General features: G+C 40.8%; 1 protein-coding gene across 1 annotated transcript in view; it reads left to right on the top strand.

Annotated features, from left to right (window-relative positions):
* The window catches only part of ADAMTSL1 (ADAMTS like 1), a 935,024-nt gene that overhangs the window by 67,672 nt on the left and 848,711 nt on the right, over positions 1-18,641 (top strand). The gene's annotated exons all lie outside the window — the stretch shown is intronic.

The raw sequence follows: 18,641 nt of genomic DNA, 5'->3' as shown, positions 1-18,641 counted from the left end.
CATAGATAATATATGTTAGAAAAATGATTTTGGTTTTCATTATAAATTATGACTATACTTTCTATGAATCATGGTAAAAATTTTATTTTGGTCTACTTCATTGTTTCTTAATTTTTTTTCTTATTGCCCTCTAAGAAGCTTTTTTTTAGACAGTATTTTCTCTAACTGCTCTCCTTTGCCCCACCTAAAGTTAAACACTAAGAGTAAGAAGATTTTGTTGGGTAGTGTGTTTTATACAGTCCTAAGGCCGAATTTACACCCTTTTGGGAGTAAGTCCCTCATTGAAAATGCATGGTTTATTTGAAATGAACTGAGGTATAATAAAGTAATTTTTACAGTTTTCTTAATTATAAAGCAATTTATGTTCGGTGCAGAAAAATTAGAATGCAAGGCAAAAAGAACATGAACCCATCCAGCCAGATAGTCATAGATAACTTTGATCTCCCTACTTGCAAATCCTTATCTTGATATGTTGTGTGTTTAGTATCTTAGACAAATACTGTACTGTATATAATGTTTCATAACTTGCTTTATTCATTTAATAATATTCTGTAAATACTTTTTTTAGACTAAAAATAGACTAATACATTTTTACTGACTTCCTATTGCATTGATTTGTCATAATTTATTTAACCAACACATTATTTGACATTTTGGTTGTTTTAAAAATCATTGCATGATTGAAAATCATTTAAAAAGCCACTACACTTTTCTTATAATTAAGACTTTTAGCACATTAATTGCTTAACATTTTCAGGAGGAGAATTAAAACCCATGTACACGAAAAAGCCTTTTTGTAAGAATCGTACACCAGTTTCCATTCCTACCAGCAGTAATTGAGATTGCTCATTTTCTTACAACTTAAACAACAGAAAGTACTATCACTTTTTAAATCATTTCCCATTTTGATGGGCCCATCCCTGTTTTAGCAGGTTTTCCTTTATTTCTAGAAAGGGTGGTATTTTTTTTTTCATATACTTCCTGCCTATTTGTTTTTTGTTAGCCTTTTTCTAACTTAAGAAATCAGTATCTGTTTTTTTTTTCCTTCAGCTTTGTACAAAGTCAATGTAAAAAGAAAAGTCAATCCTGAACATAAGTTTACATTAGGGCAAAACAAATATTTGTATTTAAGACATAGACTTGTTAAATGAAAAGTAGTAGTATTTAAACAGAGCCTGTTTGGGGACAGGAGAAGTTTAGGGGGATCAAGCAGGAATGACTTACAGATTTTGGGTTTATTAAAAGGAGTAATCTTTCTTAAAGGAGAAGACATCTTGTAAGTTGTTAACATGATACAGAGAGTCACGTATCTGTAACCTAATTCTTATGTGACAGGCTTGACCTTTTGAAGAGTTAGAGAAATAGTTCTGTTTCAGTGCTTTCGTAGACGACCATTTATGAAATATAATCCACATCATTGATTCTTGCAAGTTCGCGTACTTCGTTGTTGGGATGCTTGGACTTCTTTCATTTTGTTTTTGTTCTGTTTGTTGATTCAACGAATTAGATCAACTCTTTGTCACAAAAGAGTAACTAATTTATACTAAGAGTCAGCGGCCATCAACTATTTCACAAGAGGAACTTCAAGATCTAGGATTCCTTTTCACCTTTCTGACGGTAGATTTTTGCATCAAAATATGTCACTGCATGTATTTTATTGGCCTCGCCTGAGCTGAGGTCATTATACTTAACCCTCTGTTCACATTTAATTATTAAGCCCTGTTTTAAACAACAAAATGAACTCAGAAAGCCAGATAATTTTTTTTTCATCTCCATGACTCATTTACTTTATAACTGGACATCTGTACTTGTCAATCCCTAGTTCACACATCCCTGTCCCCCTTGGCAACCACGAGTTTGTTCTCTATATGGGAAAGTTGTTTCTCTTTGTTGTTGTTGTTTATTTGTTTTTGTTTTTTTAGGTTCTACATATACATGAAATCATATGTACTTGTCTTTGGCTTATTTCACTTAGCCGTCCATATTGTCATGAAGAGCAAGATATTCTCTTTTTTATGAGTGAGTAATATTCTCTTGAGTATATATACCACATCTTCATTCATCTGCTGGTGGCAGATCTTTGGCAGCTTCCATATCTTGGCTATTGTAAATAATGCTGTAATAAACATAGGGGTGCATGTATTATTCTAAATTAGTGTTTAGTTTTCTTCAGATAAATACCCAGAGATGGAATTACTGGAGAGTATGTTACTTCTATGTTTAGTTTCCTGAGAAAACTCTGTACTGTCGTGGCTGTACCGGTTTCCATTTCGACCAGTAGTGCAGGTGAGGGTTCCCTTTTCTATACGTCTTGCCGACAGGTTGGTATTTCTTGTCTATTTTCAGCAAAAAGCCAGAAAACCCAGATGATTTTTTTTAAATAAAATAGTGAGAAATGACCCCAAATCTTTGCTTAGTTCTGAGCTGAGCTCTGTTTCTGGATAAGGCTGTTTGTTTGTTTGTTTGTTTGTTTGTTTGAAATGACACGTTATCAAAGGACTGATGATTATAGTATTTTTGTCCAAAACCATGACAGCAGCTCGGCACTCTTTGGCACTCTTTGACATACAAGGTATTAACTTTTATATCCACTTTAGCTCATAGGAAGGTAATAGGTAGAAAGAGGCAGGCCCTTTATGGCTAGGATTCTTTTATTAAAAATCTCAGTAATAAAGTAGATATTAACACATTAAAAACAAAGACACATTGGGGTACCTGGATGGCTCAGTGGGTTAAGCCTCTGCCTTTGGCTCAGGTCATGATCTCAGGGTCCTGGGATCAAGCCCCACATGGCATTGGGATCCTTGCTCAGCAGGGAGCCTGCTTCCCCTTCTCTCTCTTCCTGTCTCTCTGCCTGCCTACTCATGATCTCTCTCTCTGTGTCAAATAAATAAAATCTAAAAACAAACAAACAAAAAAACCCCCAAATACCAAAAAACAAAGACACATTAACTTTGGACAGAAAATCCCACATACTTTTGCTAATACTCGATACTAAAATATACAGGATAAAGACAAACGTGTGGAAATCGCATGTGAACAAACTGGGCACCACAGAAGCCAGCAGAACTGCTGTTGATAACCCAGTCCTGAGTACCTTAACCTTTTCTCAGATGTTGAAAAAGCCAGTCTTCTCCAGGGCGAATGGTCACGGTAAAGCTCCTATTGCCCAGATCCCTCACTGGGGGGGGGGGGGGGGGGGGGGCTGTGTCAGTAACTCCAATTTCCCACCGCAATGCCTGAGCCCATAGAGGAGGATACAAACAACAACCTGGAATGCTTTTATTTCTGGAAATCTGATTTCGTTCTTGTATGAAAGCTGGGCAAGCCTTCATCAACCCCTTGTGAGTGGTGTGCCTGTCCTCCCTTCCTCTGCCCTCCCCCTGACATACACAGCTGTGTGACTTCTGCTAGTTAGCGTCGCGTCCTGCCAGAGTCTGAACCTGGCCTGTGATGGAAGGAAAGAATACTCCACATTCACTGAGTCTTCCTCTGCCAGGAGCTTTCCTATTTGGGAACTCCTCAGATTTGCTGGTTGTACTGTTTGACGTGCATGTCTGTCTTTCATCCCATTTCCTTTACTAAGTGAACGGTAGTCTAAGGAGTGATTTTATTAACTCATGGAAATTTCTTGCATCCTCTCCAGAGGTGCTTCTCTGGGAGCACGGGCAGGTCTCTGAATCCCCAATACCCTACACCATCCCTTTGCTCCCCTCTCCCTGCCACTACCTCCTTTGCAATGGAGACCCTCAAGCACCAAGGTCTCCAGGCCTTATCTCGCTCTCCCGCAAGGACATGTGTTGCCTTTCGTGCGCGGCTTCCCATCCCACTTAACTGATGTTCATTTTTAACCCTTCTTTCATATATGAGACCCCACTTGCTCATGGGATATACAGAGTGGGCAGAGCAAGCAGCAAGGAAGACATCTTTCCTACACGCATTCGACTTTCCCTGATTATATACCAGACCCTCATGGAGAGGTTGCGGGGGAGCAGAGTTCAAGGCCGGAGTGGGACCTTTTCAGAGGCCAGCATCCTGGAAAAGTTTATCTCTATTTGTTCTGTTGTCTGCAATTCTCATGTTTCAGAAGTGGGTGCCTTCTAGTATGTTGTTGCTTGTAAAATACATGTAATGCCATTCATATTATTTAATCTCAGCTACCCCATCTGCTCTAAATGACTTAGAAAATTTCACCAATGATGGTTTTGTTAATTTTGTTTGTTTCCAGAAGAATACTTATGTTTGGTCACTTTAACCTGTGGGAAATACATGTTAGTGTCCTATCTCTTATGACATAGAGGACTGAGAGGTCACAGAAGTAGGGAGTAAAGACGAGATTCAAAACTAGGTTGGCATAATTTCTAAAACCATACCTGGTATGTAATCCATGCTGTTTTCCACATTATCAGTGACCCTTTACGGAATTTGAAAATCAGACTGAATGGAAAATGGTATATGTGGAGAGAAGAATATTCATTTATATGAATTCATATATGATGTGAAGTTTACCAAAGCAAATAGCTAACTTATGGTTAGTAACCTATCCCAATGCTGTATTCAAAAGATGACAGAGACAGATGATGCATTCTTACCAGAATGGGATCTGTTTCTCTAGAGATTTACATGGCGGGTCTTCATGGAAGAGAAGACTGATCATAAAAACTCTGGTAGGTTATCTCGTTGGGTGGAGTTTTAAGAATTATGAAATCATGCAGAAGGGTGTAGCATACATCTGGCCTTTTATGAAGCTGGAGAAAGTGTGACTTCCCTCCTATTCAACATGTGAAATTACACATTTTGTCATAACTTTTTTTTTCATTTTTAAGATTTTTCTCATTGCGTGTTTTCTAGAATTAATGGATATTTATTGTGGAAGTAATGACTAAAGATGCCTTTGAGATTGTCCATAAATAATATAATAGGAGTTTGTCACAGGTCACAGAATTTGAATAGAAATTCTTTGGTTATTGGGAATATGTTTACATGTATGTCTATTGTCATAAATTTCCATTTGTGGGTAATCTGCTCTAATCTAATGAAAATTGGTAAGATTTTGTCATTGTCAGTGATCTCAATGTGGTCACCATTATCCTTGCCTCTTTGTTAGTTTTCTTACAGGAATTACATGGTTATGCTTACTAATATTTTTAAGTTGGAGGGTGATTAATCCCTGAAGTTTTTCTTAATCAGAGTGCTATTAGGATCCCACTTTTATTAATGAAATTGACTTTTACATTCTGCAATTTTTGTTTTCTTTAGCATTTTCAAATTTGCAATCATCTTGAACTTCGTGACTAAAATTGTACACCCCCATGTTGTGGAATTTGGGTATCCCATTGAAGAATGGTTAAATCTAAGATATTCCTTAAGATCTTGATCTCCACACTGATTGAATCGTACTTCTTTGTCTTATGTACCTTTGTGTATTTCTTGAGGTATGAGAGATGTTCAGAAACTAATTAATGTTTGATGAGGGTTTTTTTTAAGATTTTAAAAATTTATTTGACAGACAGAGATCACAAGTAGGCAGAGAGAAAGAGGCAGGGAAGCAGGCTCTCCGCTGAGCAGAGAGCCTGATGCAGGCCCCGATCCCAGGACCCTGAGATCATGACCTGAGCAGAAGACAGAGGCTTTAACCCACTGAGCCACTCAGGCGCCCCGATCCTTTTTTTTTTTTTTTTTAAGGAAACCCTCCCCTTCCCCGCAATCCTACTTTTTATGCTTCTTCTTGTTACAGGTTATTTTCTACCTTGGCAGGAATAACCCTCTAAAAAAAATTGTCATTGTATATAGTTGGTATAAGGGATACTCAGAACATTTAGCCACTGTTTCACCAAAGGCAATGGCCGATCTGAACAGCAGCTCTGGCCGTCTACAAGAGACACTGGTGTAAACTGCTGGGATGGCTGGTCCATGCGCTCAGCTGAGTGATTGCTGGTTGGGATATTTGCCGAGCATCTGCCTTGAATAACTTTTTTGTCTTTGTACTTTTTGCTAACTACACAGTCGGTATCATAGATCATGGAAATGTTGACAGAGAGACCATTGCGATCGTCGTTGAAAATGACCCTGATGAAAGAGCAATTAGAAAATCGCTTCCATGTCTTTTTCATGTGGACCTGTAATCATTAGATAGTTCAATGCAATTCAGAGATTTTCGTGAATCCGGTTCTACTCTTCATCTTCTGCAAATGCAACATACTTTGCAAATATTAATTCCCAGCACTTGTACATAATGTAGGGGTGTTAACTCTGCTGTATTTAAGATAAAGTTAACAAAGCAGGGAGATTAAATCTAAGTGCTGTCAGGTCAGTGGTAAACCCAGGATAAAGATTCAAAAGAAACATTTCATTTATAATCCTGATTTTTCATGTTCCTCTGTAGTCCAGGCTTGGGCTCTTCTAGGTAGACAAGAATGTTTATTTAAATATTTTAAAGTGATTTATTGACGTAGATGTGTCAGTATTATCTGTATGCACATGAGATCCTTGAGAGATGATACAATTAAAAAGAAAATAGGTGAGACCTCGCCCTGTTTGCAGGACCAAAATTCCCTTTAGCTGAAAGCAGGTTTAGAGAAAGAGATTTTGTTCTTTTTAAAGAGGCATGTAATCTGTATGTTTATTTCCTTTCTTATACCGGAGATCCTTTCTCATAATCAGAATGAGTTGCTTAGCACTGCCTGGGGGATTTCAAGCTTTTCTCCATTTTCTAACTTAGGGAACAGAGAAAGGGAGGTGGAAGTTAGGGGCCAGTCCTATCTTTTCTTTTAGCCACATTGCATGTTAATGTATCTATCTCCCTTTTCTTAAGCTCTAGGACTCAGCTTCTTTCTGACACCTTCTTTCTGAAGAGCAAAGAAAGGGGAATTGGGAAACTCTGTAATCATATCGTTCTCTGTTAGGACCAGCCACGGCATGGGAAATCATATATTTAAAAAACAAACAAACAAAAACTTTTGTTTATTTATTTATTTATTTAAGGGATGGGAATGGGGAGAGTGAGAGAGAAAATCCTCAGGCAGACTCCCGAAGAGCTTGGAGGGAGTTGCATTTGCAGGGCTTGATCTCATGACCCTGAGATCATGACCTGAGTCAAAACCAATAGTCAGACGCTTAACTGACTGAGACACCCAGGTGCCCCAGGAAATCATATTTCTAATGGGAAGTAGAAAAACAGGCTCAGAATAACTTTGAGTATTTGCTTTGACCGGATAGATGCTAAGAAAAAACACTGTGTTCTCTCTGCTGGCAAAAGAAAGGCAGCTAGAGAAATGCAAGGCAGGTAGGTTGAAGTGATGGGTAAAAATGAACCTAAAACCTTACTAAGGAGGAATTTATATTTATGCCCAAACGGAAGTTAAGGGCTTACGTGTTCTAGTTCTAACGAAAACCCTTTCATTTTAGATTAATTTGGAGTAGTTTGGCCTGCAGGAATGAAAAGACTAAAGATAAAATTTTAAGTAACTTCAGCTTCATTATTTTAAAGATCATAGTAATTTGTTTCAGTTCAAACCTTTTATTCTTCTAATTCCTTGTCACATTGTTTCATCAGAGAAAGGATGCAAGAAAAGTCTTGCCAAGATGACTTAATAGAAGAGATACATTTAAAATTAGTAGTATGGGGGGGGCGCCTGGTTGGCTCAGTGGTTTAAGCCGCTGCCTTTGGCTCAGGTCATGATCCCAGGGTCCTGGAATCGAGTCCCACGTCAGGCTCTCTGCTCTGAAGGGAGCCGGCTTCCCTCTCACTCTCTCTGCCTGCCTCTCTGCTTACTTGTGATCTCTCTCTGATAAATAAATAAAATCTTTAAAAAAAAATTAGTAGTATGGGTGTATGATAGGAGTTGCTAGAAACGGAAACATACCGTACTAAGTATGGCATATGGATGGAAGTGCTGGTTCTGGAATCGGATGTTTCAGGGCAAAGCCTGCCTCTCCCCCCACCCCAGTGGACTTGAAACACTGACTCCGCCCATCTCTCTTTGTCACATTGCCAAGTTGATACAGTATGTGTAGCAACAGCACAGGCATGCGGAGAGAACTAAAGTAATGTTAAGTGCCTCAGACTCCTGCCAGCCCAAAGCTGGGGCTCTAGCCATGTCACTTGTAACTGCTGAGTTAGTGTCATTCCTTTTATATTGCTAATGTTTTTATCTGTTCTTCCTCCTGGGTCAACTTCCAGCTCCTCTATATTAAGTGATCACAATTTAAATTTCCAGTGTCCAGCGTGCATTCAAGGTTGGTTTTTTTTTTTTAAACAAAATTCTTTTTTTAAAAGATTTTATTTATTTATTTGACAGACAGCACAAGTAGGCAGAGAGGCAGGCAGAGAGAGAGAGGAGGAAGCAGGCTCCCTGCTGAGCAGAGAGCCTGATGTGGGGCTGGATTCCAGGACCCTGGGATCATGATCTGAGCCCTGAGCTGAAGGCAGAGGCTTTAACCCACTGAGCCACCCAGGCACCCCTAAAAACAAAATTCTTTGCAAGCTTTCCATTGTGTTCAGTCCCAACTCCCCACCCACTGGCGCCACCCCTCCCCCCACCATCCCTCCCCCACTCCCAGCCTTCATTAAGGACCCAGTCCTGGCTTAATAATGATGAGTACAGACCTTGACTTGGTTTTCATTGGATGGCTTTTACTTCCCTGGCACACAAACCAAGATGTTAGACAAGATGGATTTGGGGATAGCAGAAACCCTTTTAGTCAAAGGTGAAGATGATACTGATTGTGCCCCAATGTTATTTTCAGGTAAAATAACTGCCTCTTTTGTTACTTGTTCAGAATGCGGACAGAGGGGAAGATAAAACATGGGGATCCTTGGGCAAAGCAGAATGCATTCCTGGAGAACTTCACAATACACTGCCCCACAGTTTTGAAAGGTCATCACGGTGCTACTTAATATTCTTAATGTGCTGTGCTTTGTTTTCCGTATTGAATCCCAAAGTGCTTTCAGGGGCTTGTTAGCTGCCAACCCTCCCCTCCCACCCCCGCATTTTCTGCATTTTCTATTCCTTTCCCTGCCTCACTCCACCACCCATCTCTTCTACTTTGCTTTCTAGGACTTTGTGCACCACATCTCATTTCCTACTCCCCTTACTGGTGAATACAGTAATTGTACAGTATAAGCCCACAGGGTAATGCATATTTGTTTCTGCATAACTTTTTGGTAACTTAAGCCAGAGAAAAATTGTGAGTATCCCCTTATTTACAAACAGTATATTCATAATCCCATTTAATGGAAGCTAGCTTAGGCTGCTTTCTGTTGTAACCTCCTGATTACTTCAGATAAAGAATCTACCCAAGCTTTCAGTTGAGCAGGCATTTTTCCTAAAAATTGACCCTGTGATAGTGAGTCTCCAGGCAGTTGTGTATTAAATGCGCCTTAACCTTTCGAGTGCATGGTGAAAAGTAGCATACCGATTTGGATGCAACCCAATCAGTTAGAGTCTAGTTGAGACTTGTACCAAGTATAAAAGAAAAAAAAATTACATCAAGCCAGTTGGTCTAATAATAGATTCCCCAAATAGAATATGAAGTTTTTGGTTAAGGACCCTTCTTGCATTTTGATACGAACTCTCGCAAATTAGGGTATTGGTTACAAGTTCATAGGGCCCAGTTATCTTGTTGAACAGAGTGGACTGACAATTGGTTGTGATGAAGACATATTATGTCATACATATGGGTGAGGGAGTACATATGTATCCTATTATAAATCAGAACACTCGTCCCTCCTAAATATTCTTGCCAGGAAATGAACTTGTTGGAAATCGTATTTACACGTATGTTGGTAATGTTTATCGCTTGTTCGTTCTATGTAAATGGCTCTACTTTCATTAAAGACAAATATCTCTTGGAAAAGAAAAATGCTCCTCAGCGGGGCTCTCAGCTCAGTGATGCCTGAGTCTCACCGAGCTTTGTGAGTAAGCACTGGCTCTTGATTGAACACGTGACTATTTTGCACAGATAAAGAAAAGAGTTTCTAAAGACTAACCTGAAGGGTTCTTTCAAAGATCATACCATGCAGTAGGAGGTAGATGTTAGCATTTCACAAATGGCGGTTAGTATTTTAAGAAAACATATTTTCTGTAACAATGGTCTCCCTCCTTCATACTGAATCTCTTGTCTTTAATTCAGGTCCTGATATGCCAAGTTAGCTGCCACCTCCGACTACCTCCCACTGAAAATGCCACCCTGACAGCTCTGCCTTAATGTGGCCTGGAATGACTGGCACCACAGGATCCCTCCATTAATAAAAATGAAAATGATATTCATCAGTAACAAAACCTGCGCCATTTTCATACAGCCTGTCTTACAATGTCCTGCCAGCTGCCTCTCTTGTGGTGTATTCAATAAACTCCTGTCTCCTTTAAAAAAAAAAAAAAAGCAAGGGAGGCACCTGGCGGGGTGGCTCAGTCAGTCAAGCATCCGCCTTTGGCTCAGGTTATGATCCTGGGGTCCTGGGATTGAGGCTCTTGTTGGGCTCCCTGCTCAGCGGGAAGCCTGCTACTCCCTCTCCTCCCCATTCCTGCGCCTTTCATTCTCTCTCTCTCTCTTAAACAAATAAAAATCTTAAAAAAAAATTTTTTTTAAAAATCGGGCCATTTTCTATTAATAAAAATTGGAGGGGCACCTGAGTAGCTCAGTAGGTTAAGCCTCTGCCTTCAGCTGAGGTCATGATCTCAGGGTCCTGGGATCAAGCCCCACATTGGGCTCTCTGCTCAGAGGGGAGCCTGCTTCCCCCTCTCTCTCTTTGCCTGCTGCTCTGCCTACTTGTGATCTGTCTGTCAAACAATAAATAAAATCTTTAAGAAAAAAAAATTTGGACCTTTCAGGCATCTCATCTAATCTTAGGCTTTCCATTCTTAACAAGTTAAAAAAAATAGCCAATTTAACCCAATAAGTAGAAACAGATATGTGTTAAAAGAATACATATTTAACATATGCACATATGCTTATGAATATACGTTCACATATGTCCCCACATACGTATGCTTGCGGAAATTCAAGCACCACGTCATTTATTAATGGAAACCAATGCCACCAGAGAAGGCAAAGCATAGTATTAAAACAGAGGGTGGTAAAAATGAGAGAAGTTGGAAAGAATATGGTGAGCTTACACGGGTAAAGAAATGATAAGGGAGTCGGGGCTGGGAGGCAGAGCTAGGTACACAGGGGAAAGGCTGAAGAGTAGAGAGTAGCTCGTCATGAAATAATCCCAGGTTGCAAGCGTGTGGTAAGAAATAACATGGAGGACATGGGGAGATGGAGAGGAGAAGGGAGTTGGGGGAAACTGGAGGGGGAGATGAACCATGTGAGACTGTGGACTTTGAAAAACAATCTGAGGGTTTTGGAGGAGTGGGGGGTTGAATGAGCCTGGTGGGGGTATTATGAAGGACACGTATTCCATGGAGCACTGGGTGTGGTGCATAAACAATGAATTCTGGAACACTGAAAAGAAATTTAAAAAATAAATAAAAATTTTTAAAAAAGAATGTGTAGGAACTGTGTCATAGGCTCACAGATAAAGCTTTTCTGGAAAGAAAGAAGGAAGTGAGGATTCCTCACTCCTGTATGTTGGGAGGATCTCCATAGCATGGGAGTTGTTTAGCTAAATATTTTTCCTTTTAATAATCGGATATTACTAGGTCATCTGGGGAAGGAAATGCTTTGGAAAAGGAAGTGGTAATGAGGGGAAAAGTCTTAAGAAGTCAGACTGGGGAATGGGTTGGTGGGTTCTTTGTAAGTATTTAATTTCCTGCCTGGGAGGTGGGTTTCTGACTCTGTGTCTTATAAGTGAGGTGACCTATTGGGCTATTTGCCGTGACGTCTGCTGCTTTCCCGCCTGTTTTATCTCCTGGATGCCTAGAATAATCTGAGAGGAGACAACAGAGAGCAAGCATATGTTCGATACAAAGGCCCCATGAAATCTGTGAGCCTGCTGTGCATCAAGTAGATGTAATTCATTTATTTTTTTAAAGTGGTGATGATACGCTCTTTCCTCCGGATGACAAATTACAGAGCACATCTGAAAAGTCCTCTCTTTGGGGAAAACATTCTGCTGCTTTCTGTTCCTTGCATAGCATCTTTATTATGTATGATGAATAAAGAAAAGCAGAGTTGACTGAAGAGCCCTAAAAAGAGAAAAAAAGATAAAAGAACTGGATTTGAATATGTGATTATAATAATGGACAGAAAAGCCATACACATACTATAGAGATATTATTAAGCTAGGAGAAGCAGTCCTTTGAAAGTATGTTACATATTCATCTAAAATATGAATTATGGCTAAGTCTTATTGTCTTGTCACTGTGCTGGGGTTAGAATCTAGAACTGGGTCAGTCTGTTGTAGCAGAGGTTCACCATGAAAGTTTCTCTCTCTAGGATTCAATAGGTTAGCTGCAAATTGTGATACCTCCCTAACAAATACAGTAAGAGAATACTTGGCTTTTCTCAAAGAATACTTTTTACTAGTTATTACTCAGACTTTTTTTGTCCTTATAGTGTATTTGTTTTACCTCCAGTGGTAACAATTTACTAGTGACGTTTTAATATCATGATTATGATGCATTGATACTTGTCTTCAAGCTGCCCAGTGTCTTTATCATCTCTGATTTCTTAGTGTCCCCCCTAGCCATTGCAGACACTTGGCCTGTCTCCTGAAACCCCCTTGTGTTCCTCCCTGCATATAAGTATCTTCTTCTCTAATAAAAATCAAAGTCATGTAGCCTGGCCACCCTCATCTCCTCTTTTCCTTATGTTCATTTATCTCTTCCATGAACTCAGAACCAAAGAGGAACAGTGTCTCTTGCCTGGGCCAAGTCCTGTTGTCACCCACCATTGAGATCCTCTTTCTTCCTGCCTCAGGGGTCTTCCTATGTTCATCATCTTTGTAGACAACTTACTTCCTCCCCAAACTCCATGCTTCTAGGAATTTATAGGTTCCTTTTAAGTTGGGAAAAACATTGCTTTGATTCAAATATTCCTTCATCATAATTTAGTGATCATTTGTTGAATGCCTCTGTGTCACTTAGCGTTGGGTGTTTGCAAGCGACTGAAACATCTGGTTACCTTGAACACAGAAGGAATGTAATGGAAGGCTATGAGGTAACCATAAAATGGATGGAAAAGTTGAAGGATCTGGCCTTGGAGATGACCTAGACCACAGCAATTCAGGAGAATCCAGGTGGCAAAGAGTAAAGAAATATCTCTTCTTCTATGAATCAATTAAAAACAGTCTTGGTCTCTGCATCATTCTTCCCCAAATTTGAATTCCAAGGAGTAACTGTCTGATTGGCTTGGGACACAATCCCATCTGTAGAGCTGAGAAGGGTAGGAAATCTGGACTCAGAGTCTCACTGGACTGCATCCAGTATAGGAGGAGTAGTTGGAAGGTGCTGTTACTGCCAGGAGTAGGAGAGTGTGTATCAGTGAGGTCAAAATAATAGCTAGTCACTATCACCTATGATAGATGAGGCAGCCACCATGCCAGCCTTGGGACTGGATGAAAAAAGGAAAGCTAACATTTAATAAAAGGGAAAAAAATGATAAAAGTGGTCGAATTGAATGTCAGTTTGTGATAAATAGTCCAAAGATGAACAGATGTGCATGTACCATGAGATATATGAAGAGAAATAGTCCCTTTTCAAAGACGAAGAACTCTGTGGAAACACGAATTATGGCCAATCACACTATTTTGTCCCAATGAGAAGAGAAGAGGCTGGAGCCAGTCCAAAATGAACCAGTACCTGTGCTCAAGAGTGTATGGTCAGTGGTGGTGGTGGGGGGGGGGGGAGGCTAATGTAGGAAGAAGGAATTTTAAGACAATATAGAAAGCTATTGCTATGAGGACACAGAGAAAGTGTACCTAATCATAAGGTGGGCTGATTCTGTGGTAGACAGAATAGTGCAGTGGGGAGATGAGCGCTCTAGGAAGAGAGACCAGCTAAAAGACAGAAACAGCTTGACTGTAAAACATACATGGCGACTGTGTGGGAAAGGAATTTGAGGGAGCAGAGTTGGAGGTATGTCTGAAAGGCACTGTCGGAGCCATCGAGGAACATATTAGAGAGGGTCAGTGGCATGAAGAGTGGAAAATGCCTGCTGGTTTGGTAGGCTGGAAGCTGGTGGTGAGGGAGGGAGAGGGTGGTGAGTAGAACAGGGCAGGCGGAACCTAGATATGGTGCCCAGGAGGGAACTAAAGGTTCATGGGAAAGAAAGGAAGGAGGCTACTGTGGAGAGAAATGGAGAGAAAGGAACAAAGACAGACTCACAGCTAGTGGGGACGGAGCAGGAATATCTGTACTCTTCCATGCTGCAAGGATGAGGTCGGTAGAGAGGCAGAGACAAGGATACACAGGGATAGGGGCATGTAAATATCAGAGTAACAGGAAGGAGTGTTGGTCTTACATGGAAGACATGAATTATCCTTTGATACTGGGGATTAGGACATAGGAGCAGCTGTCAATCTACAGAAGTCTGTGGCTGGGAGGACGAGGACGTTGAGGTTTTGTGGATAGCCGCAAGAGGACACAAGGCACACTTGAGGATTAAAACCTAGGGTCGGGGCACCTGGGTGGCTCAGTGGGTTAAGCCTCTGCCTTCTGCTCAGGTCATGATCTCAGGGTCCTGGGATCGAGCTCCGCATCGGGCTCTCTGCTCAGTGGAGAGCCTGCTTCCTCCTCTCTCTCTCTGCCTGCCCCTCTGCCCCCGTCTGCCTATTTATGATCTCTCTCTGTCAAATAAATATATAAACTCTTTAAAAAAAAAAGAAATATTTAAAACCTAGGGTCAAAATTTTGTTCCGCAATATAAAAGCCTGGTGACCTCTGGAAAGTTACCTAACTACTATAAGCCTCAGTTTCCCATTTGTCGAATGGAAGCATTTATCAAAATGAAAACACCGAGTATTGTCAATGCCACCTAGTATGGATTAATAACAGTATCTATTAGTAGCTGTGTAAGTATGCACAAACATAGTATTAATGAGTTACTTTATAATATACCTAATCCTGTGTTTAAGGGTAGAGTCCAGAGCCAGCAAGCCCCAGCTCTGCCCCTTATCTGCTGTGTGACCTTGGGGATGATAATAGTACTTCACTTCACAGGGTTATGGTAAAGATGAGATAGATTAATTCATATAAAACACTCAGTGAGTGTGCTATTATTGGTATGCTGATATTTATTTAAAGTTCCAAACAGTGCCCTTCTATATTTATCATTGTCTGTATTTTGTAAGTGAGGGCCTCCAAGTGCAGAAGAGTTGACTGGCTTACCCAGAGCTAGAGATCCGACAAATGGCAGAGTACGCCTAAGACCCAGATTCCCCGACTCCCCACATTTTATGCTCCAGGCATGAGCTATGACTTTTGACCCACTGCCTACTTTTGACCTTCAGGACCTGCTCACACATGCTCTCCTTGTCCACTCTCTCCTACTCTGTCACTTCTTCTTGACCATTAGCTCCCAGGCTCGTCCTTGCGTCTAGCCAACCCACTTTTTTGACCTGCCTTTGTGACCTGCCGCCAAAGCTCCAGCTACTATGGACAGTCTCCGTGTAGGTAAAAAAGCCCGAGGGTAAATATAAATTAGATTTACCCAAGGGGGGTTCTATAAGTTCACGATGGAGGTCACAAATACTTAAGAGAGGGAAAGGATGCCGTAACGCCTACCAAATGTCCCATTTGTGTCTGTGAATGTAGTGAAAGAAATCTGGTCAGTTCCAAAGATGGTGCTTGTCTGTGGGTGCTCTACCCACACAGGGCTGCCTTTCTTTCTCGACAGCATGGCTGACTGTTTGATTGTAGTTCGAATCAGCACATTGGAGAAACCCAGCGACTTGCCATTTGGATCGTAGTATGGATGCTTGATGCTAAAAGTCTGACCCTGTTTCTGCTCTTATAGCAAGTCTGACAGGAATGGTAGTTCCAAACGTTCTATAACATGGCGACCTTCCTTTGATGTGTCTTGGTGTGGCAGACAGATGTATCTAAACACCAAATCCAAAGTATTTCAGACTACCCTGGTTCTTCGTAACAGCATCAGGAGACAGAACGGGACTTCCGTGCAATCCAACTTTACCATATAAAAGAAATGTATGTAAAAAGCAGATTCTCCGTATTTAGAAATGAGGTTCTTTGGGGTCAGGCTTTATTTAATTTAAATACACTTAGGTTTTACATTCAAACTGTATTTCCACTTCATGGACTTAACGAGTCAAACATTAGAGATTGAAAGGAGAATTCCAAGAGTGTTTTAAAACAATTAAGCCACAGAATGTCAATATTTGGACACCTAAAAAGAAAATATTTCTTTTAATGAGTGTTAATGTAATCATTAATATACCAAAGAAAGGGTTCATAGAGACCATTGAATTCACTAACGTCTTAAAGAAGGGCAGTTTTAGTTCAATTGCTGAGGAGATGTTTTATTTCAGTTAGGAATAAAAGGGTTTTATATACAAATGAAATGGTTTTACAGTATGGAAAGGATTTGGAGGGAAGCAAAAAAGAAAACCTTAAGCATCAGAAGTGTTAAACAGGGATGTGCACGAAGGACAAGAAGGAGAGGGGGTGGGGAAGAGGGTCCTCTCTGGAGAGGCTTCATTTTAGATCTTGGCTCCTCCTGTAAGTGGTTAAGAGACCCTTCCAGATAACCAGGGCTGCTGACACATGGACATGAACCTCACAAAATACAGGGCAAGTGAAGACACAAAATGATGGGGGACCAGAGGAGGGCACCCGCTTTAGGCCCAGAAGAGAGCAGAAAGATGTGGAAACCTAAACCACGTGGGTGCCACACAGATGGTTTCTCCTTGACACTCTGTTACCTCAAACCCATAGACAGATGTCCACTTTAAGCCAGATTTAGGAACCTGGAGTTTCGGGCGTTGTCCACATCCTTCCATACCCAGTAGGAATTTTGATGTTCATCCATCTAGAGGGGCTGTGGAATAGGTCCTTCTGGTAGTCTGTGGTATAATTAAAGATAAGAACTTGGGACTTCCAGTTTCTTGGAAAATGTGGCAAATGAGTATCATTCATCAGAAGAAGAAATCTTGAGACAACAGGGCTTACAAATGTGTGGACTGAAGAAAAACAATTAAATAGAAACTTGGGTGCCAAAGAAGTGAAGAGATGGAAAAATTTAACCCACTGTCTGAAAAGATTTCATAAAACCATTCATTTACTTAGCAAGTGTTTTCAAAGCACCTAATATGGGATAAGCACAGCAGCTGCTGATGTTGTGTAGGGTTCAGATGAATAGACAAGTGTTGGCAGTGAAGTTTGTCTGCATCCTGACAGAAGATCATACTGTAATGAGACAAAGAGCCAGAGGATCCAACTGAGCTTAGGGTGCCTCATGGATGGCTTCTCAGGAGGCGTGACACTTCATTGAAAACTGCAGGGGAGAAGATAGCCAGGCAAACACAAGCATGCCTGGAAGACTGCCTGAGACCTGGAGGACACCCAAAGCCCGTGAAGCTCACTAGGGAAGTTGGCAGGAGAGATAGACAGTGCTGTCGGGGGAAGCCTGCTGAAGGATGTGAGTACCCATCATGGGTCATGTGCTTTAGATGACTTACCAGATTTAAACTTCACTATAACAGATTTTGCCTTCATTTCCCAGATGAAGAAGAAAGAACTGCAGGGCGAATAAGTGACCTGACCAGGGACACACAGCTTAGTGCCAGCCCCACCTAGAGCCCCTCTTCTACCGTGGTTGTCCCTTTGCTTTCGTGCTTCCTGTGGATTTAGAGAAAAATAACCTATTTCCCGAAGATGGCTCTTTAAACCACAAACCAAATGAGTCTTAACCTTTAAATAATACCAAGTCTTTATTGTGGAAAAGTTTCACATCTGATGTGTGAATCCCTCAACCCATGAGTGATGGGTATATGGAGTGTATGAGATGAGAAGCAAAAGGACAGGAATGTACTGGAAGCCAAGGTCGTCCTTTCCTTGGAACTTCCATGTATCACTTAATGTTGAGGTGCATTTACGAAGTTCAGGTCACTCTGCCTTTTCTTACACTCATGCTGAAGGCAGAATTCATTGCTTCCTGCTCCATTCATTTCAGGACTATAGGACTTTTTCCGATTGTAGTTAGTTTTGTACTGGTCTTTGTCATCTACAAGCTATAAAATCTGTCTCACAGACTTGAGTGGTAGAGTGTGTGAGATCACGCATAAGTCACTTCCTCGTCCTGCTGTAAACTACACGTGACAGTACAGAGCACTCGGTATATATCAGTTGAACATAGGGGTAGGGCGGTAAATGAACCACCAGTTCCCAGGGGAACAGAATTGCTAACTTGAAGCGTTTGCCACTTTCCGTAGGGCAAATTCTCCCCTGGTTTCAAGCCAGCAACGTGGTGTCCCTGAGTGAGGACTTTGAGGAGCTGTGTCAGAAAGTTGTATTGTCTGGTTTTCCTGCCATTCACGTACGCTAGATGTCAAGAGCCTCAACGGCGATGTAGCAAGATAATTAGCAAGTGCTGTGTTTTGAGTACTTGCTGCCTTTAAGGTCACCATAATTCATTTAATTGCAAGTTTATATCACTTAATTTTTAATAATGGGTGTGTTTAACGATGGGCTCACAGAATTCCTGAGAATTTAACAATTGGCCCAAGTGTTCCAGCACAC

This window comes from Meles meles, chromosome 11, assembly GCF_922984935.1.
Source record: "Meles meles chromosome 11, mMelMel3.1 paternal haplotype, whole genome shotgun sequence".
NCBI lineage: Eukaryota > Metazoa > Chordata > Mammalia > Carnivora > Mustelidae > Meles > Meles meles.
The sequence above is the reverse complement of the archived record's forward strand: the minus strand, read 5'-3'. Positions and strand labels throughout refer to the sequence as shown.